This window comes from Pongo abelii, chromosome 6 (assembly GCF_028885655.2).
Source record: "Pongo abelii isolate AG06213 chromosome 6, NHGRI_mPonAbe1-v2.0_pri, whole genome shotgun sequence".
Taxonomy (NCBI): domain Eukaryota; kingdom Metazoa; phylum Chordata; class Mammalia; order Primates; family Hominidae; genus Pongo; species Pongo abelii.
The window spans coordinates 142,110,509-142,125,357 of record NC_071991.2 but is presented as its reverse complement, the minus strand read 5'-3'; the positions used below and the strand labels follow the sequence as shown (position 1 = coordinate 142,125,357).

The 14,849-nt window shown below is 39.1% G+C and overlaps 1 protein-coding gene across 4 annotated transcripts in view; it reads left to right on the top strand.

Moving 5' to 3' along the window:
- Positions 1-14,849, top strand: part of TPK1 (thiamin pyrophosphokinase 1) — a 386,905-nt gene that overhangs the window by 168,158 nt on the left and 203,898 nt on the right. The gene's annotated exons all lie outside the window — the stretch shown is intronic.

Here is a 14,849-nt window from a genome sequence, read left to right as displayed (position 1 = left end):
ACCATTTATATGTCTTTGGATATATACCTAATAATGGGATTGCCAGGTCAAATAGTATTTCTTCCTCTAGGTCTTTGAAGTATTGCCACACTGTCTTCCACAATGATGAACTAATTTACACACCCACCAACAGTGCATTCCTTTTTCTCCTTGACCTCATGAGCATCTGTTGTTTTTTCACTTTTTAGTAATAGCCATTCTAACTGGCATGAGATGGTAAGATGGTATCTCTTTGTGGTTTTGATTTGCATTTCTCTAATGACCAGTGATGTTGAGCTCTTTTTCATGTGTTTGTTGGCCATATGTATGTCTTGTTTTGAGAAGTGTCTGTTGATGTACTTTGCCCACTTTTTAGTGGGGTTGTTGTTTTTTTTCTTGTAAATTTGTTTAAGTTCTTTGTAGACTCTGGATATTAGACCTTTGTCAGATGAATCGATTGCAGAAATTCTCTCCTATTCTGTAGGTTGTCTGTTCACTCTTATGAGCAATAGTGAATGGCAGCTTGTTGATGATTTGCTTGTCTGTTTGCCTGTTATTGGTTTATAGGAATGCTAGCAATTTTTGCCTGAGACTTTGCTGAAGTTGCGTATCAGCTTAAGAAGCTTTTGGGCTAAGACAATGGGGTTTTCCAGCTATTACAACCGCTGTTTTTTTCTGTTTTTCACTTACTTGGTGAATTTTCCTTCATCCCTTTATTTTGAGTCTATGTGTGTCTTTGCCCAAGAGATGGGTCTCTTAAAGATAGCATACCACTGTTTCTTGGCTCTATCTAGCTTGCCATTCTGTGTCTTTTAATTGGGGCATTCAGCACACTTACATTGCTGAAAACTCAGAAAGCCAGAGTGCCTCGTTTCTTCCAAATGACTGCAACACCCCTCTAGCAAGGGCACAGAACTGAGCTGAGGCTCAGATGGCTGAGTTGACAGAAGTAGGCTTCAGAAGGTGGGTAATAATGAACTTCACTGAGCTGAAGGAGCATGTTGTAACCCAATGTAAAGAAGCTAAGAATTACGATAAAAACAATACAGTAGCTGATAGCCAGAATAGCCAGTGTAGAGAGAAACATAACCAACCTGATGGGGCTGAAAAACACAATATGAGAAATTCACAACGTAATCAGAAGTATCAATAGTGGAATACACCAAGCAGAGGAAAGAATTTCAGAACTTGAAGACTATCTTACTTAAATAAGATAGGCAGACAAGAATAGAGAAAAAAGAATGAAAGGAATGAACAAAACCTCTGAGAAATGTGGGATTATGTAAAGAGACTGAACCTATGACTGGGGTACCCAAAAGAGACAGGGAGAATGGAACCAAGTTGGAAAACACACTTCAGGATATCATCCAGGAGAACTTCCCAAACTAGCAAGACAGGCCAACATTCATATTCTTGAAATGCAGAGAACCCCAATAAGATGCTCCATGGGAAGATCTACCACAAGATGCATAATCATCAGATTCTCCACCATCAAAATGAAAGAAAAAATGTTTAGGGCAGCCAGAGAGAAAGGCCATACCACCTACAAAGGGAAGCCCGTCAGGCTAACAGCAGACCTTTCAGCAGAAACTCTACAAGCCAGAAGAGATTGGGGGCCAATATTCAACATTCTTAAAGAAAAGAATTTCCAACCCAGAATTTTATATCTGGCCAAACTAATCTTCATAAGCGATGGAGAAATAAAATCCTTTTCAAACAGGCAAATGCTGAGGGAATTTGTCACCACCAGGCCTTGCAAGAGCTCTTGAAGCAAGCACTAAATATGGTCCTTTTCAGGACCCTGAAATATTTGTAGTGGCATTACCAGCCACTACAAAAACACACTGAAGTACAGACCAGTGACACTATGAAGCAACCACGTAAATGTGTCTGCAGAATAACCAGCTAGCATCATAATGACAGGATCAAATTCACACATAACAATACTGACCTTAAGTGACTGGGCTGTTATAACAAAATATTATAAACAGTGTGGTTTACAAACAACAGAAGCTTATTTCGCACAGTTCTGGAGGCTGCAGCGTCCAAGATCATGGCACTAGCAGCTTTTGTGTCTGGTGGGGGACTGTTTTCTGGTTCATAAATGGTATCTTCTCACTTTGTCCTCACATAGTGGAAGGGGCAGACAGCCTCAGGCCTCTTTTGTAAAGACACTAATCTTACCTAATCCTCTCCCAAAGGCCTCACCTCTTGATACCATCACATTGAGAATTAGGTTTCAACATATGAATTTTGGCGGGGGGAGGCATAAATATTGAGAACATAGCAAGCTGTGAGCTAAGAAATGAAGTGGCCTTCATGGTCTTCCTTGCTTCTCCTTCATTTCATACCATTTCTTTTACAAACACTTTTGTCTTCCTACTCTTCCTTCCATTCCCTGAATGTGGGTATTATTTTTCTCTCTCACCCTCTTGCCATGGCTTCATTTATTTATTTGGACTTTTCTTGTCATATCAATTACTAGGAAGCCTTTCCTTCCTTTTCTCTTACTACCTTGCTCTCCCAAGCCTGGCACTTCTTGTGTGCCACTGTAGCACTCTGTCAATTACTTATAGTGGCAGTTCCATGATGGTCTGGCTTGTCTATCCCTACTCTTAGACTTCAAACCTGTTGGGACTGTGACAACTATTGTATCAGTAGTCTAGTATATATAAAATATATATTTAATAAATATTTGATGAATTTGATTAAGTATCCCATATATGGAGGATTCACCAGTGTGTAGTTTTGGCTCTGGCCTCTCCTGAGCTCTCCTTCTGCATTTGTAACTTTTAGCTGAAGTTGGACCCTGAAATATTCTATAATCTCAAACTCTGTCTAAAATATTGTTCTTATTCTTGTTATTTATAAGACTCACATATTTTTTTATTTTAAAATTAAGATTGTATACTGTTTACACAAGAGATTGTTGAGAAGTATGATTAGAAAGGTTGATTGAATCAGCTTATAGAACGCCATGGTGACTTGCCTATCTTATGGGAATAGATGGTGGTGGCTTGTTAGAAGAGTTTTATATTAAATCATTCTGCTTGCCATGTGTTTAGATGGGCAGCAATAAGCCTTAATTAAGTAAATGGCAACCCACTTTTCTTTTTCTCAGCATCTGTCAGAAACGATGAAAGAGAATAAAATAAAATGACTATGTGCTTCAGTGTAATTATAAATTTTGCTTTTTTGGAATCACATCATATAACACATGTGATTTAGTACAGAAACTATCATCACAGAAACTCTTATTTAGTTCTTGCCGTATTAATCACCTCAGAGAAAATTTGCTAGGTTATATGTAGTACATAAAAATTAATGTATTGTTTATTGTATCTCATATGTAGTACCTAATTCAATTGTATACAATTGTGTGTGCATAGTTTTTGCTCTTCATGTATGTATTGTTAACATTCTGTAAGTTTTATTTCCTTTGTCCTCTTTTCTTAGCAATTTCATCTTTCTTTTTCTAGAGCAAAGGAGACAGTACATTTTAGGCAAAAAGTTGAGAGTAAATTTTAAAACTGCTTTTCATCAAAAACCTTTTTACTTTTTAGGTTTGCTATTGACTTTATCTTTTTCTTCCTTGTATCTCATCCTTCCTTTTCTCCAACTAGATAGGTCATTAAAAATGTAAACTGGTTCTCTAGACTGGACATAATCTCATTTCCAGAAGCTGCTGGTCACTTATATAGAGTTTTCTGAACCTTGAAATCCTAGCAAAGCCATAAAAGCAGACCAAATATTTTCTTTCCTATAGGGAAAATCTGTCATCATGAGTCATGAAAGTTACTGACAACATATTCTGCCACCTAAACGTATAATACTAAACTGCTAGCATTGGAGATACGATGAAATCATTCCTGATAAATCATACTAAGCCTACTATAATAGTATCTTAGCAAATGTTACACTGAATATTAAATTTTTTAAATTAAATATGTGATTATGAAATTACTGTTATATATTAAGAATAATCTTTATGTAACATTTTAGGTACTGATTAAAATTTGAAATTATAATGTAAGGCAATGATAAAGTGACTTTTCAAAATGTATCTTTTTCAAAATTTGTGTGTGCCTGAACTATAAAATATTTCAAAATTAGCTGTATATTCATTAAATATAATTATGAATAAATACTAAATATAAGATCTAACTGAATATATAATCTAGTGGGACAACTTAAACTAGTGTAAATAAGTAGGATACAATATGAGTAGGAAAATTAAAATTTTTAACTTGCTTTAATATAATTCGTTTCAATTAATATCAGTATTATTGTGTACAGTAAATCCTTAACATTGTTGATAGTTTTTTAGAAACTGATTTTAACCAAAATGACATAAAAGAAAACCCATTTTACCCTAGGCTAATTGGTATCAGCAAGAGTTAAGTTCCTACAGCATATTTCTTGTCACAAAAACATCACCAAACTTCTGAATAAAGACCAAACACTTCTAATATTTAACACTTAAATAAATATGAGCTATATGTACATTTAAGAAAAATCAATAAAAATCACTTCTCAGCCTTTTAGCTAAGATCAAGTGAAGAAAGATCAATGAAAACAACAAGCAAGATAATTATTTACCAGCTTATTTCAGTTCAGGGAGATGGGCAGTTGGAGCTTCTCTGGGCAGCTCAGGGGACAAAGAGGGAACTGATCCAGGACAGGACACATTCTACTCTGAGGCACACTTACACACACACACACACACACACACACACACACACACACACACACACTCCTACTCACTAACTCTCACAGTGGGACAGTGTAGACAGCCAGTTCACCGCAAGTGCACATCTTTGGGATGTAGGTAGAAACCAGAGTACCTAGAGAAAACCCACATAGACGTGGTGAGATCATGCAGACCCTATACATTTAATGGCCCTAGCCAGGTTTTTTCCTCATCAACGTTATAAGGAAATGACCTTGAATGAAAGGACGTTGTTCAAGGATCTTGATACAGTTTGGCTCTGTGTCATCATGCAAATCTCACCTCGAGTTGTAATCCCCATAATCCCCACATGTCAAGGGTGGGACCAGGAGGAGGTAATTGGACCATGGGGGCGGTTCCCCCGTGCTGTTCCTGTGATAGTGAGTGAGTCTCACGGGATCTGATGGTTTAATAAACATCTGTCATTTCCCTTGCTTGTTCTCACTCCATCCTGCCACCCTGTGAAGAAGGTGCCTGTTTCTCCTCTGCCTTCTGCCATGATTGTAAGTTTCCTGAGGACTCTCCAGTAATACGGAACTGTGAGTCGATTAAACCTCTTCCCTTTATAAATTACCCAGTCTCGGATATTTCTTCATAGCAGTGTGAGAATGAACTAATACAGGCCTGCTTTATATAAATGGAGGTTTTAAAGCCTCAACTAATTCTGATAGCAGTCATAGTCCATTCTAGAGAGTACTAATTACAGTTGATTACTTTGAAGAAGGGAGAAAAGAGAGAAAGGTATGTGTTAGAGAACATACTTGTTATGATTTCAACCTTCTTAAATCGATTGAATCTTGTTTTATGGCCTAAAACAGGGGTTGGCAAACTACTCTAAACAGAGTTTTCCTGGAGCACAGCCATGCCCGTTGTCTTCTTATTTTCTATGGCTGCTATCATGCTGCCATGGCAGAGTTAAGTAGTTGTGACAGAGACCTTTTAGCCTGTAGAGCCCAAAATATTGCCTGTCTCACTCTTTAAGAAAAAAATTGTAAGGCCTGGTGCGGTGGCTTATGCCTGTAATCCCAGCACTTTGGGAGGCTGAGGTGAGCCTGAGGTCGGGAGTTGGAAACCAGCCTGACCAACATGGACCCCATCTCTACTAAAAATACAAAATTAGCCTGGTGTGGGGGCACATGCCTGTAATCCCAGCTACTCGGAAGGCTGAGGCAGGAGAATCGCTTGAACCTGGGAGGCAGAGGTTGCTGCGAGCCGAGATCGCACCATTGCACTCCAGCCTGGGCAACAAGAGTGAAATTCCGTTTCAAAAAAAAATTTTTTAAATGTTGCTCCCTGGCCTAGAATAGTGTCTAATTTGAAGAATGTTTCATGTGCAAGTTAAAGAGAATGTATATATCTGTTGGTGGTGGCTGGAATATTCTAGAAATACCAGTTAGATGAAGCTGTCTGATAGCGTTTTTCTTACTACTTTTTAACAGCTTTATTCAGATATAGCCATATGCTAAATAATTTACCCATATAAAGTCTACAGTCCAGAGGTTTTGGTGTTCATAGATAGCTGCAACCATCTCCATTTTTGGTGGTGGCAAGAATGCAGACCAACAGGAACTCTCTTTCGTTGCTGTCAATTCTGAACGTTTTTACCACCTCAAAAAGAAACCTGTACCCTTCAACTATCATCCTTTTTCTTTCCCCTAGCCCTGACAACCACTAATCTACTTTTTGTCCGTTTAGGTTTTCCTCTTTGGTATTTGCAAATGGAAGGGAATCATATGTTATGTGGACTTTTGTTCCTGGCTTCTTTCACTTGGCATAATGTTTTCAAGGTTCATCCAAGTTGTAGTGTACAAGATTTTGTATGCACGTTTTCATTTCTCTCTATATCTAGTATACACCTAGGAATAAAATTGCTGTATGTTTTTATTGTAACTCTATGTTTAATCATTTATTGCCAGATTGTTTTCTCCTCTATTCAGATCTATTGCCCATTCTGTTAAGACTATTTTTTAAGAGCAGTTTTTACGTTCACAGGAAAATGGAGGGAAGGATCCAAAGACAGCCAAGATACCACATATCCCACACATTCCTAGTTTCCCCGTTATCAACATCCCCCACCAGAGTGATAGAATATTTTTTTTTACAATTGAGGAACCAACATTGACACATGATTGTCACCCAAAGTCTGTAGTTTATGTTAGGGTTCACAATTGGTGTTTTACATTGCATAGATTTGGACAAATGTGTGACATGTATCCACCATTATAGAATCATACAGTAATCACTGCCCAGAGCTGTCATTTTTCCACTGTCTGAATTTCTACTTCTTTTGTGTGGCTTTTCTAAGTGGCTGCAGTGAGAGGTTAATTCCCATTGCAGGGGTGGAAGTAGCAGTCTGTATGTTTTAATTTCCTACTAACCCATAAAATTTACATTGCTTATGCTGATTGCTCAGTTATGGAATTGAATATTCAATTTGTTTGTTTACTAACTAGAATGAAATATGCCGTCTAGAAGCCTCATGTGATTTTGTGATGCTGCCTCCCTTCCCCACTTCTCCATTCATAAAAACAAACCACGAACCTAGCTTCACGAGAGAGTGTGCCTGGGGACCTGTCACTTGTGCTGTGGAGCGACTTTGCATTGCCCTCTTGCTGCGGCTTGATGACTGTGCACCTCTGTTGGGTATGCAAGCAAAGCAGATTACAGACAAGGGCCAGGATTTTGGAAAAAGTGAAACTGCATCCTGTTAAGGAGGTGGAGCAGGATTATTTCTCTATGCTGGTCAAGGGCATATGTTGTTCAATGAAGAAAGCAGGAGGAGGAGGAGAGACCTTTTGAATCTGTGTGACACCAATGCAAGTGGCTTCATATCACTCAGTCCTGGCTTTCTACCATAAAATTCAGATGATAAACATCAGCCTCATGGGAGTGTTATGGAAATTAGCTAAAATTATATTGATTAATAAACATAAAATGTATGAATAAAATACAGAGACTGGCATAGAACAAATATTCAAAAAAATGTGTCCTGGAAGGTTTTCTGTAGGGTAAGAGCCCTCAAGTCTTCTTCTTTTTGGCAGCATTTTCTGTGTTTCCCTCTTTGTCTCAGTGAAGAGGCCTTCTGCAAAATTATATATTTTTTCTTGTCATAGATCTATCGATCTATCCTCATTCTGTTCCCCAATCATTATTTTAACTGGGTGATATGGAGATTCTATCTATATTTCATTTGTTAATGTTTTTGTTACTGTTTTTTCCCTCTGGATGTCGTTAGCATAAAAAGACATCTTTAAATAATTATTTTGGGAAACAATGTTATTTTCTGCCTTGTGATGAATCCTGGGCTAGACAGTTTGAGATGATGTGATCAATTATTCTAAGAGATAAAACACTGTCTTTTTTGGGTAACTTAACTAAAGTCATTTATAACAACCTCAGTGGCTGCTAAGTACTATTTAATGTTCTTGTAATCAGAGTCTAAGCATTTTCAGTTAATTTTTCATTTTCCTTCACATTTTTATTTGCTTTCACAAGTGGCATTATTAATTTTCTTTTAACTTATTAAATTAAGGTATGCTTTATAAAATTTTTCAAAGAAAAATTAATCCCATCCCCTGAGATAATCAGTGTGAATAGCTTGAATCATTCACTTCCATAACTTCCTTTGTGTCTATACAAAAATGCACAAATATATTTAGGCTTTTTTTACTTAGTAACATGTGATGGGCATTCCCTCTAGAACAGTAGACAGTAGTTAGCTCATCTAAAAGCTGCCTACTTTCCCTAACAGGTTACATAATGTTTTATTCCACCTTCCCTATATTGTTGAACATTCCATTGTTTTCTCTCCTTGTTATATCCCTTGCTTTATTGTGCAGATATCCTAGGTACTGTTAAAACAAAACAAAAATAAACAAAAAAGCCAGGTTGAATTCCCAAAGTGGGATTGCCTGTTTGCAGGCAGTATTCTAGTCACGACTTCACTAGTCTGTGTTTGCGCCTATTTTCACTCAGCCTTGTCAATACCCATTTCACTTTTGTTAATTTTTGAGTTTTTGTGTAAAAGAAAGTACTCTATTTTTGCTTTATTATTTCCTTGATAATTATTTTAGATTTACCATGTTTTCATATACTTACTGCTTGTGTGAATAGGCTTTGGCACTTTTTCTATTTGTATTTTTTCCTTTACCACTTTGGGGTGCTCTTCGTGTGTTGGGGACAGCAATTCTTATCGGTTGTATATTTTGACGTAAAAGTTATACTTTGACCTTTTTATTAACATATTGTTACATTTTTACATAATCTGTCAACTTATTTATTGTTGTGTTTTCTGTCTTTCCTGAGAATGTCTCTTACCCAAAGTTACACAAATATTTAAATATCTTTTGGCACTATTATTATATTTAGAGACTTATTTATTGCAAACAGTTGAACTGATTGTGTTTATAAACATAGTCAAAATGTGGTAACATTTTTATGTATTATATTTTGTGTCACTCTTGTTCCCCCCACCAAATTTGATTTTACAGAGAATGTTAGCACAGATCTTTAATGATTCATTCCTTCTTTTATCAGACTGAATACTACTTTCTTTCTGTCTGTATTCATGCTCTTCTTCAACAATATTCCCAAATTTTCTTCTCCTAATGTAGTCTGTCCTCAAGATCCTGTTCTTCCTTCTGGTACCACTAGCACAAATCTTTTTTCTCTTGTGCCTCAGGGAAACCTTTATAAACTATATAGGTTGACCAAATTAGTAGTGATTAATAAAATCAGCAGGAAAGAGTACATTTATGCAGAGAACGTTCTCTACCAAAAACATCATTGTTCTGTTTCGTAAATGCGTGTATGTGGGAGGCTGTATACTTAGCCATTAGAGAACAAAGAGTGAACTGCCTGGGTTTGAGTTCTGGCTCTACCTCTTATTAGCCTTATAATCTAGGGCAAACTACTTAACTTCACTTGCAATAATTTTTATTTGAACTGAATAGCTTAAACTGTGCTTACTGTGTGCCAGGCATTTTCCAAGTGCTTTATATATATTAACTCCTAATCCTCACAAGCACTTTAAATTATCCTCATTTTATACATGGAGACATGAGGTTCAGAAAAAGCTTAAATAATCTGCACAAGCTAGGAAGTAGGGGGAGGGGCAGTTGTAATCATAAGTGCCCTAATAAATGTTTCTTTCCTCATTCTTCCTTTCTACTCTCCTCTTGCCCTTTCTTTCCTCTCCTGGCTTTTCTCTTTGTACCATTTTCCACCTCCTCCTATCTCCTCTTCCCCCACTTCACTCTTTTCCCCCTTTTCACCTTTCTTTCCTTTTCTCCTTATTCCTCCTACTTCCTCTTCTCTCCCTTTCGCACCCCCCCCCCCACCATTTTCTCTCTCTTCCCTTCTTTCTCCTTCTCTACCTCGTCATCTTATTATATCATTTTCAGCGTCAGTGTCCTTCATCCTTTGGGGCGTACCAAGATCAATCAGAGACACATCCTGCTTCAGAGGCCTTACCATCTATTAGTAGCTAAAAGACAAACAACTTGCTTAAAATGAAATGGAAAGTAGGAGATTTTAGTGCTATTCAAGTTTTAAGGGCATAAGAGTGTCTTTCCTGGGGGCAAAACAAAAACAAAACAAAACAAAAAAACGGCTTTATGGAGGGACAGTTTCCTTTAGTGGTATTAGGAAAGGCCCTATAAAGGCAGTAGTTATATTCTATCTACTCCATTGTATTTAGAATATTTCCTAAATTTATCAGCCTCTCTCTTGATTATTACGTGTGATGGATCTTAAGTTCACTAATTGATCTCAGTACTTTTTGGACTCTTATTTTATCATGAATGACTGACCAGTATGGAATGAGTTAAAATGAAAACATTTAAGGAGTCTGGGCCATTTGTGGAGAGTTTGGGACACCTTTCAGTACTAACAAGTCAGTGCCCATAGATTGAGGATAGCAAAGAAAAGATAGATCGGTGTGTCTAAGTTGACAGTAGGTAGAAACATGGTCAGTGGCTACACAAATCCACATACCCATAGTCAGTTGCCACGTGTAATCAGTCCCCAAAGAGTTCTGAAGATAATCTGCTTGTGTAAACTGTCACTTATATCATAACATAGCTCTTCTACATCTGCGAAGTGTCATCCTCAGTAAGTACCTCTTCAGAATGCCCAGGCACCATGGCAACAGGCACCTCAGGAAAAGTGAGACAGGCTTTTAATTGCAGCGTCAAAAAGTACATTTCAGCAAGTTTAAAAAATGAGTGCATTATATGATGAAAAGTTATAATTATTTTAGTCCTCTCAGCATGAATGCCAGGTGTATTTTTGGCATGGGTCTTCTTAGAAGTAAGCATCCTGATTCAATTTGAAAGCGTACATGTTACATTGGAGAAAATTATATTAAAAGTTAACAGAAGTTAGGTATCTACTACCTATGTAAGTTTGTTTTCCTGTTAATATTGTCCACTAAAATATAAGTGAATTTGCATGAATGCTTTCTTTCATTATTTACAGAGTAAGATACGGGGAGATGTAATTGTCTTTAGGATGATTTGTCCCTAAGGGGATAGATGCTCAGTTGCCTGTGTGTATCAGCTTTTATTTTTCATTTTTATTTATTGACAAAATCAATATGCTATTTGGAAACTGCCAAATAGGTTCTAGAGATCTGACAGACTAAAATTTGGAGAGCAACATAAAGTCGGTCTTCCCAGGATGTTGCTTGAACCAGCAGAGACCCAGAGTCCTAATTTTAAATGGTTGCTTTATTTGGTGAAATAGATTGGATATTGGCTTTACAGACAAAATGCCCTTGACATCTTGGATCTCAGTTCTTCACAAAGGATAATGAGGATATTAGAAGGATAATTTCTTTTATTCCTTCCAGCCCTAATATTCTGTGATTCATCTGAGTATTAATTTGCACGCAGTTATATGGTGATGGGTGGAAACATTATAAAGAAACTTTGAAAATGAATGAGTTTATACAACACGAAAAAATAAAGAGAAAAAAACTTAATACTATTTTTCGTCCTAACAGGGGGGTAAGGTATAAATTATTTACCTAAATAGGTATAAAATGAAATTGAAAGTAATAGATACGGTGTGCAGGGAAGTTTCTAGGAAGAAAGCTTATGGGAAGATGTTGAAACCAGATGTGATTTAACACTAAGTACTTACATTTACTTTCCAGTTCTACTTTTTTTTCTGAAATTAGCTGTAGTCTTTTGCATATAGTTGGTGTTCAGTGAATATTTGTGGAAGGAATTGACTAATAAAAAAGTTGATGGGCCTAGCTCATCCGAGCTAAGGAGTTTATATGGTACAGATCTTTGTGGTAACTCAAAGAAGAGGTGGCCCAACACGGATCAGTTAGATTAGGTTTGACCTCAGAAATAATATTTCCAATTGAGTCAAGAACCTTACAAAAAGAAATTTGCTAAAGGACAAGGTTAGTATTTTTTTCTCCAAATTTTGTCTCCATTAATTTTATTCTGAACTCACACATCAGATTTTCTGAGAGAGATGTGTTATAACATTAGTCCCCTTTGCCCTAGTTTGTTACCCTTTGGCCCAAGCAGTGAGAGCCAGGTCCATTATCCTCTGCTGGTAGTTGCACACCCATAGGTGAAGGATAAGGCAACATGTTTTTATTTTTTATTTTTCTTATTATTAAGTAGAATATACAGCTGTGTTTCTCCCCTTGTGAAAGGGTCTCCGTAGACATTTTCTGGACCTGAATCCTAACCCCTTTGGTATATTAATAAAATGTCTCCAGGAGCCAGATAACCCCCTCCGTGTTTTATATATCATTGTGTCCGGAATTGGTGGGTTCTTGGTCTCACTGACTTCAAGAATGAAGCTGCGGACCTTCGCAGTGGGTGTTACAGTTCTTAAAGGTGGCGCGTCCAGAGTTTGTTTCTTCTGATGTTCGGATGTGTTCGGAGTTTCTTCCTTCTGGTGGGTTCGTGGTCTCGCTGGCTTCAGGAGTGAAGCTGCAGACCTTCGCGGTGAGTGTTACAGCTCTTAAGGCGGCGCGTCTGGAGTTGTTCATTCCTCCCGGTCGGTTCGTGGTCTCGCTGGTTTCAGGAGTAAAGCTGCAGACCTTTGCGGTGAGTGTTATAGCTCATAAAGGCAATGCAGACACAAAAAGTAGGCAGCAGCAAGATTTATTGCAAAGAGCGAAAGAACAAAGCTGCCACAGCGTGGAAGGGGACCCGAGCAGGTTGCCACTGCTGGCTGGGGCAGCCTGCTTTTATTCCCTTATCTGACCCCACCCACATCCTGCAGATTGGTCCATTTTACAGAGAGCTGATTGGTCTGTTTTACAGAGAGCTGATTGGTCCATTTTGACAGGGTGCTGATTGGTGTGTTTACAAACCTTGAGCTAGACACAGAGTGCTGATTGGTGTATTTACAATCCCCTAGCTAGACATAAAGGTTCTCCTAGTCCCCACTAGATTAGCTAGACACAGAGCACTGACTGGTGCATTTACAAACCTTGAGCTAGACACAGAGTGCTGATTGGTGTATTTATAATCCCTTAGCTAGACATAAAGGTTCTCCAAGTCCCCACTAGATTAGTTAGACACAGAGCACTGACTGGTACATTTACAAACCTTGAGCTAGACACAGGATGCTGATTGGTGCATTTACAAACCTTGAGCTAGACACAGGGTGCTGATTGGTGTGTTTACAAACCTTGAGCTAGACACAGAGTGCTGATTGGTGTATTTACAATCCCTTAGCTAGACATAAAGGTTCTCCAAGTCCCCACCAGATTAGCTAGATACAGAGTGCTGATTGGTGCATTTACAAACCTTGAGCTAGACACAGAGTGCTGATTGGTGTATTTACAATCCCTTAGCTAGACATAAAGATTCTCTAAGTCCCCACCAGATTAGCTAGATACAGAGTGCTGATTGGTGTGTTTACCAACCTTGAGCTAGACACAGAGTGCTGACTGGTGTATTCACAATCCCCCAGCCAGACATAAAGATTCTCCAAGTCCCCACTAGACTCAGGAGCCCAGCTGACTTCACCAAGTGGATCCCACACCGGGGCCACAGGTGGAGCTGCCTGCCAGTCCCGCGCCGTGTGTCCGCACTCCTCAGTCCTTGGGCGGTCGATGGGACCAAGCACTGTGGAGCAGGGGGCAGCCCTTGTCGGAGAGGCTTGGGCCATGTAGGAGCCCATGGCGGGGGGTGGGGGGGCTCAGGCATGGTGGGCTGCAGGTCCCAAGCCCTGCCCCGCAGGGAGGCAGCTGAGGCCCGGCGAGAATTCGAGAGCAGCGCCGGTGGGCCGGCACTGCTGGGGGAGCTGGTGCACCCTCTGCAGCTGCTGGCCCGGGTGCTAAGCCCCTCACTATCCGGGGCCAGTGGTGCTGGCCGGCTGCTCCGAATGTGGGGCCCACCGAGCCCACGCCTACCGAGAACTCGCGCTGGCCCGCAAGCGCCACGTGCAGCCCCGGTTCCAGCCCATGCCTCTTCCTCCACACCTCCCTGCAAGCTGAGGGAGCTGGCTCCGGCCTCCGCCAGCCCAGAGAGGGGCTCCCACAGTGTAGCGGCAGGCTGAAGGGCTCCTCAAGTGCAGCCAGAGTGGGCGCCGAGGCCGAGGAGGCACCGAGAGCGAGCGAGGGCTGCCAGCACACTGTCACCTCTCATTATGACATAGAATTTTCTCCAAGTTCTGGGGCTTCACCTTTTTTGACACTTAATACCCAGAAATATAATACCCCAGTCTTCTTTAGTTAGGGACCTAGTTCATCGGATAACAATTTGGCCCTCTTGAGAAGACCTAAGAAGTTTTAGTATTTTGAATCAAAGCAATTAACTAGATAAATGGTTACAGTTTTAATTCTCATGGCATGTGAAGGGTGGAATATTTTTACAGGAAGTGAAAGCAACCATTCCCTTCTTTGTATCATATACATTTCTGAGGCTCAGCAGGCTAAGGATTTCTGCGTAGTACTGAGAAATCCAGGGATGTTTTATTTCTCTACAATTATGTGTTTTAAGTGGGAAGAAACTACCAGGTTATGTAAATATTTTATATAAAAATAGCAAATGATGGTTTATGTATAATAGATGGAGTAAGGTATGCTTTCTAAAGTGACTTAAAAATATAGCAGGGAAAAAAGTAAAGGCAGTAGTAATATTATTAGAAACAACCACATCTG